The sequence below is a fragment of the Nasonia vitripennis genome (assembly GCF_009193385.2).
Source record: "Nasonia vitripennis strain AsymCx chromosome 4 unlocalized genomic scaffold, Nvit_psr_1.1 chr4_random0006, whole genome shotgun sequence".
NCBI classification, from domain to species: domain Eukaryota; kingdom Metazoa; phylum Arthropoda; class Insecta; order Hymenoptera; family Pteromalidae; genus Nasonia; species Nasonia vitripennis.
In genome coordinates, this window is record NW_022279641.1 from 375,253 (window position 1) to 384,542 (window position 9,290).

Sequence of the window (9,290 nt, forward strand, 5' to 3'; positions counted from 1 at the left end):
ATAAAATATCTTAGTAGATTTTCAAAGATTTCAAAAATTATTACAAATTTGTTTGTTTAAGGCTTTTTAAAATAATATGTTCAGAATGTTTGGCAACTGTTTCAAAATGATTCAAAACTATTTTTTTGCAAAATTTTTTAGAAATATTTATATACCCTGTATTGGAAATGGGTGAATATTAAATGAACAAATCAGTAATTTATACTAAATAAAATAAGTTTCATTTTATTGAACTGGTATAGGATAGAATTCTCGCCTGATAAATACGACTGCTCTAGCGAGACGCCCGTACGAGATTAAAACACTCGACAAAGGGTCTACAGGCCTGCAAAGGGTCTGCACCCCAGCCCCGCCCCGATAACATTATATGTCGGCCGCGGCCGAATGACGGCACGGAGACTGCTCGGAATGGGCCACGCTTGACGTCCCCGTACCCCTGCTCTGGGACACGGAAATGACGGCATTGCGCAGAGCACAATGACGGCACGGATGCTGTCGATATGCCAACATGAGATGTGCTCATTATGCCGGCATTTTCAAAGCATTTTAATTCGCGAGGAAATCGCAGCTTGCGCAGCATGTTGCCATTGTGCCAGCATTATGCGAAGCTGTATGAAAACATTGTGCCTACATTTGCGCATTTTCGGTACCCGATATATATATATATATATATATATATATATAAATAAAACCTCTGAAAATTTATTTTAATGAAATTATTTTTTATTAATATCAAGTAAAACAAATTTAAATAATGATAAAAAATACAATTATAATAAACAAGCGCAAGAGCAATAAAATCAGTTAATTAATAATATCACGCCATATATAATACATATATATTACAATCTTAACACCTGCATGCGCTTAGCCAGAATAAGTCTGTAATTTCTTACAATAATTAATGAAGTGAATCTCTTATGGCTGCAGAGACTATTGTATTTTTTATTCTTATTCGATTTTTTACTATAAAAATATATATCACCTTTGTATAATAGTCAGTGCATAGAAAGAATAGGCAAACTTAAATAAAACTTAAAAGATCACTTTATCATTCATTGTAAGAATCATAGGCTTTTTCTGGCTATAAACGCGTGTGGATGTTCAGGCTCGAAGAGATCTTAGATTAACTAGCCTACTCCCTCACATGCTAATCCCTAATAATTTTCCTTCCCCGCACAAGACTTGCACTAGCTTTTACTAGACACTTTACTTCTGTGTTGCGCATCAAGAGAGACATGGCGGGAACATACCAGATGCACAGCCACAGTCATCTGCACAAAAAAATAAGTATAGGTAAATAAGACCTCAGAATATTGTACTACTGCTGAAAATTAAAACAAACTAAAGTTAAATAAAAAAAAGATAGAAGAATATTTCAAAATCAATTTTAAAATGTACATATGCGAAATTTCAAAGCTCTACTTCAAAAACTGTATAAATAGCATGTCCAACAAAGATTGAAACTTATCACTCGTAAGACATAAAAGCCAGTCTGATGATATTTTCCTGTCATTCATACAGTTTTTGAAGTAGAGCTCTGAAATTTGACATACAGGTTTTGTTAGTCATTGCAAAACTAATTACTTTGACACATTTCATGTAGCTTCATTGGTTAGCGAGTTGACCTGTAAACCATTACGCGCTAAGCCAGATTCCAGAGTGTATTTGATATAATCTTTTGTTGTAAAGGGACCTAATAGTTGTATTTATTAAGAGTATGTTTTTTGACAGTTTTCTCAAGTACACAAACTCATAATAATTCTGTCTGTTACTCAGTATATAAACAATAAGGTTGAATTCACATTAAACCTGACACATACTGGCACACTGAAAAGTGCCAAATTCTGTTCATGTACTGAGTAACAGACAGAGTTATTACAAGTGTCTGTACCTACAAAAACAGACAAAAACTATAAAACATGTGTCACTTTGGCTTAGAGATACAGCTCTCAAGATACATCTGTATACTGGCTAAGCGCATGCAAGCTTTCAGATAAACTTGGTAACAGGATCAAGCTTAACAAAAAGTACCAAGTAAACAACTTGTAGACACTTGGGCAAAATGTTAGACCCTTATCGAGGAACTGCTAACGAAGAGATTGACTGCGAATATCCTGTTAGCTGCAGTTTTCCAGTCCAGAAGTGCAGAGTACCTTGATGGCCTTGGTGTTTCGTTGAACTTCTAAGTTTTGAACCTGTAAATACAACTAGATTAGTTTACGCACTTGCATAATTGATCAGGAAAGTGCAATATAAAAGCACATCCCTGACAAAAAAAAATAATAATATGCCTGAAGATAGTAAAAAATCATTAAATACAAATCAAAGTAATCAATGAAACATTGAAATATGATATAAATTTAAATATCTTTATATGTTGTATACCTTTTTTGTTGGTGTAACTTTGAACTTGTTTTTTTGAAGTTACATGGACAGCTAGATGTTCCAGAAGAAGAGCAGCTTCGTTCAGCAATCCCCAAGAAGATGATGGTACCTCGACAAAGAGAAATTATTTCAGAAATAAGAGAAGAGAGTTCACATCTATTGTTATAATAGTTGAAAAAGGAAAGTAAATAATTAAGAAAAGGGAAAGAAAAGAAGGATGAAAGAAGTATCTGCGATGATGCTGCAGGTACAGCTTCCTGGACCCGCTTCCTATCAGCCTCTGCTGGTGGATGTAGGCAAGGACAGCTCGTGCACCAGGAGTTGTTATTTGAAACGATATCTGAAACTGTGAGGACAATAGAAAATTGTTGCACTTAACCTCACTTTTTATAAACTTTGTCGAGCGAGTTTAATAAAATATATTGATTTTAGCAACAATTGTTTCTAACTTTAAGTTTATAATTTATTGTGAAGTACGTTAATACTAATGATTTTACATATATTAACGTGAAAGTGACATAAACTTTGATCAATATCATTACCGCGACCTTTTGTTAACATTAATATAACATACAATAAAACACTAATTATAAATATTCATTATGAAAAAACGTTGAATATAAATATTGTTATGCTTACTAAAGATAATGTATTGCTGTAGCTGCTTAAACACTCAATAATTATATTGAAATTCAATTATTATTGAGTGAACAAAGATTTTTGCTTTTCACGTGCGAAACGTCAAAAACAAAAGAGCGAAATCGACCGATTTTCCTGCGAGTATAAAAATGTCGGAATCACATGAACGGCGCGAAATTCAAATTGAATTTTTGATTTTTCGAATTATCTAACTATAAAGACAAAATTTATTAACAATAAAAATTCTTACTTATTAATAATCTATGTGTAGGTAAGGGAATTGTTAATTTAATAATAACAATTATTAATTAATTTCACGATGAATTTACAACTATTCTAATTGTTCATTAAACGTCATAAAAACATGTTTCTATATATCTATTGATAATTCAAAATATATCTTAAATGTTTATTATAAATTAATAGAAGCGGGTTATATCCCTCTTATAAAATCGTTAATAAATTAATTGTTAAACTTTATTTTCTAATAAAACTAACAATTGTCAACATTATGCTACATATAATACTTGTACATATAATTACCATCAATTCACCTAATTTTGTTATTTATTTCGTTATATATTCATTTATAAACAAATAACAACAACATTTTGCGCAGCTCTCAACTTGGGTCGTCCAACAGCCGACAGATTGCTGACACGATTATTTAAATTTTGTCCGCATGTTGTGCCAACTGTGTGCTATCACAGGGCACACATGTACGCTGGATAAAAATTTCCAAAAAAATACGCCCTCATTCTGCCTGATTTTCGTGACAGCAAAATGCTGCCACGTCGCGCACCTACCCTACCCCAGCCTACGAATTTGGAATATCGGTATAAAAAAAAATATAGAGGCACGTATTTTTAATAGCACCTTCCAAAAATAACAATTATTTTAATTGCACCCCCGTAATTAACGAATAAAAAATAGGTCAAGATCGCGCAACTTATAAGGTTAAACTCAGATTATATACTTGGAAATTCGCATTTTTTTAAACATAAATAAACTGCACGCTACTCGAATCTAATTGCACCATCGTTAAAAATTGATAAAATGCGATAGATATTGTAAAAAACCAATAAAATGCAATTCTTCCGTTGTCGAGCGCACGTGGCGCGTGAGCGCATGCGCGGCGCGGGTATATGATATGGAGATTCTGATTTGTATTTGACACTATTAGATGTAGGTATAAGAAGATGATTGCTTTAGTCATGTATTTAAGACTGTTCTTTTCTTTTATAAGTACCTTTCTAAAGCAATCAAGATCCTAGATTACAGAAGATACAATATGCCAAATAGAAATTTCCCAAACACATACGCCGCGCATGCGCTCACGCGCCACGTGCGCTCGACAATAGATAAATTGCATTTTATTGGTTTTTTACAATATCTATCGCATTTTATCAATTTTTAACGATGGTGCAATTAGATTTGAGTAAGGTGCAGTTTATTTATGTTTTAAAAAATGCAAATTTCCAAGTATATAATCTGAGTTTAACCTTATAAGTTGCGCGATCTTGACCTATTTTTTACTCGTTAATTACGGGGGTGCAGTTAAAATAATTGTTATTTTTGGAAGGTGCTATTAAAAATACGTGCCTCTATATTTTTTTTAATACCGATATTCCAAATTCGTAGGCTGGGGTAGGGTAGGTACGTCGCGCGGCACGCCGAGCAGGCATTCTGCTACCAATCTGACAGCACCGAAAATCGCCCCCGATAACATCGCGTGCCCGGCATTTTGGGGTCACGCATGCTAGCCGCTCATGCCGTCATTGTGACGTCCCCAAGACATCTTTCGTTGGAATTTTCAACAATTTTTTTTCCTGCCATTCGGGAAATCATAATGTTGACATTTGGCGGCACAGCGTGCCAGCACGCGTTCTCACATTGCGACGGCACGAAACTTTGTCAGAATGACGGCCATGAGTGCCGGCTGTATGACACCGGCACGAACGAAGGCAAAATGTCGGCATTTTGCGGTCACGCTGTGTTGGCACTCATGGCAGCATTATGACGACATTTTGAGAAGCTATATGACGGCATTGTGCCTTCGACCCGTATTAAAAATTTATTAACATTTGGCGCTGTCAGAGTGCTAGCAGAATGCCTGCTGGGAGTGTTGCTCGCCATGACAGCATTCTGTCGGAACGAAATTCCCGCAGAATGCTGGCTTTGTTAGCTGCGAAACTTAGAACATTTTCAGCCGCACAATTCACGAAATAAAGCTTTTCAATGTATTATATTTTAAGGCTGTTGATTTTATTAATTTGGGCTATTATTTATCCACCGGACTTTGTTCCTTGCCAATTTTTATTAATTATATTGTTCCGTCGAGACCCGAGGTGTAAGTTCCGCCGTGAAAACGGTGTCGAGCGAACTCAGCTAGGTCGACGTAGAGCATGTGGCTCCATCTCCCGTGCTCGAGTTGAACAAGCGGAGTCGCGACTTGCCGCGCTCGCCGGCAGCGCCGCCGGCCTTGTGTCGCGCGCGGCCGGACGAGCGCCGAGTCAGTGGACGATAAGACGCCAAGCTTGACAGCTCGTGCAGTCAAACTAGCGAACGATCGAACGACACTTTGGCTCTTGCGAATTCGTCCGTACGTCCATCGAGTGTTTCTGGTGCTGGTGCTTGTGCTACTCTCTCTCTCTCTCTATCTCTCTCTCTCATTCTCTCTAAATCTCTCTCCTTCGTCTCTTTCGCTGCCTGCTACTCGCGTTCGGCTCGCGCCCGGTTCCGCGAATCGTATCTCGCGCGCGTCGAAACGTGCAAGTCGGTAGAACTGCGCTACCGACTTGAGTCTGTGGAACTGCGCCACTGACACGAAGCGAAGATTCTCTCTGAGAATCGCACGAACTCGACACACACACGAACACGACACACATTCTTCTTTTTCTTCGCAGCTTGTAAAATATTCGAGAGGGGTTTTATGCCTCACGGCTTTCCCCTCTCAATTTGAGCGCGATTAAATACTCTCGATTTTCGCTCAATCGACTTCTTTATTTCTCCCACACCTCACTCCTTGCGAACTCGAACACACACGTAAAAAGCGGGAATATTCGCCTCAGAATATTTCGCGCGCGACAATTCATATATTATTATGGCTATTCTTTCACGACTACCGAATTTATAGCAGCCTGCCAGTTTCGCGACTTACACGAAATAAGCGGCGAATATCGATGTTGTTATCGCGTTGATAATAATTCTGATTATTGTTTATTACAATAACTTGCAACTTTATTAACATCAACAGCTGCTCGCAGTACATAAGGACACAATTAGCTATGACTTGTAACAAGTGTTCGTGGTCGAGTGGTAAAGTGCCAGCCTGCTAACTGAAAGGTTCAGGGTTCAATCCCCGCTCGGGTATAATTTTTTTCATTTTTCTTAATTTAAGTGCCGGCACGAAGCTGGCACTGCGTGCCAGCATTGTGCTGAGCACAATGCCGTCATTACCGTGTCCCGGAGCAGGGGTACCTGGACGTCACGCGTGGCCCATTCCGTGCAGTCTCCGTTCCGTCATTCGGCCGACATATATATATATATATATATATATATATATATATATATATGGGTGTTATCGCCGGGGAACATGATGTCGGCCGAATAACGGAACTGAGACGGCACGGAATGGGCCACGCGTGAAATTAATTAATAATTGTTATTATTAAATTAACAATTCCCTTACCTACACATAGATTATTAATAAGTAAGAATTTTTATTGTTAATAAATTTTGTCTTTATAGTTAGATAATTCGAAAAATCAAAAATTCAATTTGAATTTCGCGCCGTTCATGTGATTCCGACATTTTTATACTCGCAGGAAAATCGGTCGATTTCGCTCTTTTGTTTTTGACATTTCGCACGTGAAAAGCAAAAATCTTTGTTCACTCAATAATAATTGAATTTCAATATAATTATTGAGTGTTTAAGCAGCTACAGCAATACATTATCTTTAGTAAGCATAACAATATTTATATTCAACGTTTTTTCATAATGAATATTTATAATTAGTGTTTTATTGTATTTTATATTAATGTTAACAAAAGGTCGCGGTAATGATATTGATCAAAGTTTATGTCACTTTCACGTTAATATATGTAAAATCATTAGTATTAACGTACTTCACAATAAATTATAAACTTAAAGTTAGAAACAATTGTTGCTAAAATCAATATATTTTATTAAACTCGCTCGACAAAGTTTATAAAAAGTGAGGTTAAGTGCAACAATTTTCTATTGTCCTCACAGTTTCAGATATCGTTTCAAATAACAACTCCTGGTGCACGAGCTGTCCTTGCCTACATCCACCAGCAGAGGCTGATAGGAAGCGGGTCCAGGAAGCTGTACCTGCAGCATCATCGCAGATACTTCTTTCATCTTTCTTTTCTTTCCCTTTTCTTAATTATTTACTTTCCTTTTTCAACTATTATAACAATAGATGTGAACTCTCTTCTCTTATTTCTGAAATAATTTCTCTTTGTCGAGGTACCATCATCTTCTTGGGGATTGCTGAACGAAGCTGCTCTTCTTCTGGAACATCTAGCTGTCCATGTAACTTCAAAAAAACAAGTTCAAAGTTACACCAACAAAAAAGGTATACAACATATAAAGATATTTAAATTTATATCATATTTCAATGTTTCATTGATTACTTTGATTTGTATTTAATGATTTTTTACTATCTTCAGGCATATTATTATTTTTTTTGTCAGGGATGTGCTTTTATATTGCACTTTCCTGATCAATTATGCAAGTGCGTAAACTAATCTAGTTGTATTTACAGGTTCAAAACTTAGAAGTTCAACGAAACACCAAGGCCATCAAGGTACTCTGCACTTCTGGACTGGGAAACTGCAGCTTACAGGACATTCGCAGTCAATCTCTTTGTTAGCAGTTCCTTTATAAAGGTATAACATTTTGCTCAAGTGTCCACAAGTTGCTTACTTGGTACTTTTTGTTAAGCTTGATCCTGTTACCAAGTTTATCTGAAAGCGTGCATGCGCTTAGCCAGTATACAGATGTATCTTGAGAGCTGTATCTCTAAGCCAAAGTGACACATGTTTTATAGTTTTTGTCTGTTTTTGTAGGTACAGACACTTGTAATAACTCTGTCTGTTACTCAGTACATGAACAGAATTTGGCACTTTTCAGACTGCCAGTATGTGTCAGGTATAATGTGAATTCAACCTTATTGTTCATATACTGAGTAACAGACAGAGTTATTATGAGTTTGTGTACTCGAAAAAACTGTCAAAAAACATACTCATAATAAATGCAACTATTAGGTCCCTTTACAACAAAAGATTATAACGAATACACTTTGGAATCTGGCTTAGCGCGTAGTTGCTTACAGGTCAACTTGATAATAGAAAGAAGCTTCATAAAAAATATCAGGGTAATTAGTTTTGCAATGACTTACAAAACCTGTATGCTAAATTTCAGATCTCTGCAAATTAAACAAATACAATGTCATTGACAACATCCCTCTCATGAAGGATAAGTTGACATAAACAGTTAATCAATTTTTGAAGTAGGGGTCTGAAATTTGGCATAACTATTTTAAAGGTTCAATGCAAACTAATTACGGTGACACTTTTTCTTCAGCTTCATTCTATTAGTAAGTTCACCTGTACGCCAGCATCCGCTTAGCCACTTTACACGCATGTTTCATAAGTGATGTATCTCTTAGTCGAAGGGACACATGTATTATAGTTTTTTACTGTTTTTGCTTGTAATAACTCTGTCTGTTACTCAGTACATGAACAGAATTTGGCACTTTTCTGTGTGCCAGTATGTGTCAGGTCTAAGGTGAATTCAATCTTATTGTTCATATACTGAGTAACAGACAGAGTTATTATGAGTTTGTGTACTTGAAAAAACTGTCAAAAAACATAATCTTAATAAATACAACTGCCTGTCTAATTATATATTCTCCTACCATTCGGAAGGTTTTTTAAGTCGAGTTCTGAAATGGTTCGCATTTGTTTTAAAAGTGTTTCAAAAATAACCACCTTCAGAAATTTTATACGATTATATCATTAGCATGCATAGAATAATACGTTACTTATCTTTTATAGGTTTGCTCATCAACCGGAAAATCCACGGCTGCAGTGAAATTAACACTCACTACAACAATTTTGGCCAAATCATCTCTCAGGCATTGTAAGGGTATTGTCATCTCTTGAGAGCAACATATTTTGGTTGTATTTGTTACATTAATTTATATCTTTAAATTTTTCTTTTTATTGGTTTTTTA

General features: G+C 36.1%; 2 long non-coding RNA genes across 15 annotated transcripts; one reads left to right on the forward strand and one right to left on the reverse strand.

Annotated features, from left to right (window-relative positions):
- Window positions 1–701: 701 nt before the first annotated feature.
- Window positions 702–4,351, reverse strand: LOC116417128. 4 transcript variants are annotated; one of them, XR_004227386.2, is made up of 4 exons: window positions 3,571–4,351; window positions 2,389–2,734; window positions 2,035–2,198; window positions 702–1,274 (listed from the first exon to the last, which is right to left on the reverse strand). It is a non-coding gene; the product is annotated as an uncharacterized LOC116417128 (long non-coding RNA). The 4 variants fall into 4 exon arrangements; XR_004227385.2 differs by having other exon boundaries at window positions 2,389–2,728; window positions 3,636–4,350; XR_004227384.2 differs by lacking the exon at window positions 3,571–4,351 and adding an exon at window positions 3,028–3,163.
- A 1,184-nt stretch (window positions 4,352–5,535) lies between these two features.
- Window positions 5,536–9,290, forward strand: LOC103317474. 11 transcript variants are annotated; one of them, XR_004345288.1, is made up of 5 exons: window positions 5,536–5,651; window positions 7,289–7,628; window positions 7,818–7,941; window positions 8,477–8,651; window positions 9,112–9,290. It is a non-coding gene; the product is annotated as an uncharacterized LOC103317474 (long non-coding RNA). The 11 variants fall into 11 exon arrangements; XR_004227389.1 differs by lacking the exon at window positions 5,536–5,651 and having other exon boundaries at window positions 7,123–7,628; window positions 8,477–8,564; window positions 8,639–8,651; XR_004227390.1 differs by lacking the exon at window positions 8,477–8,651.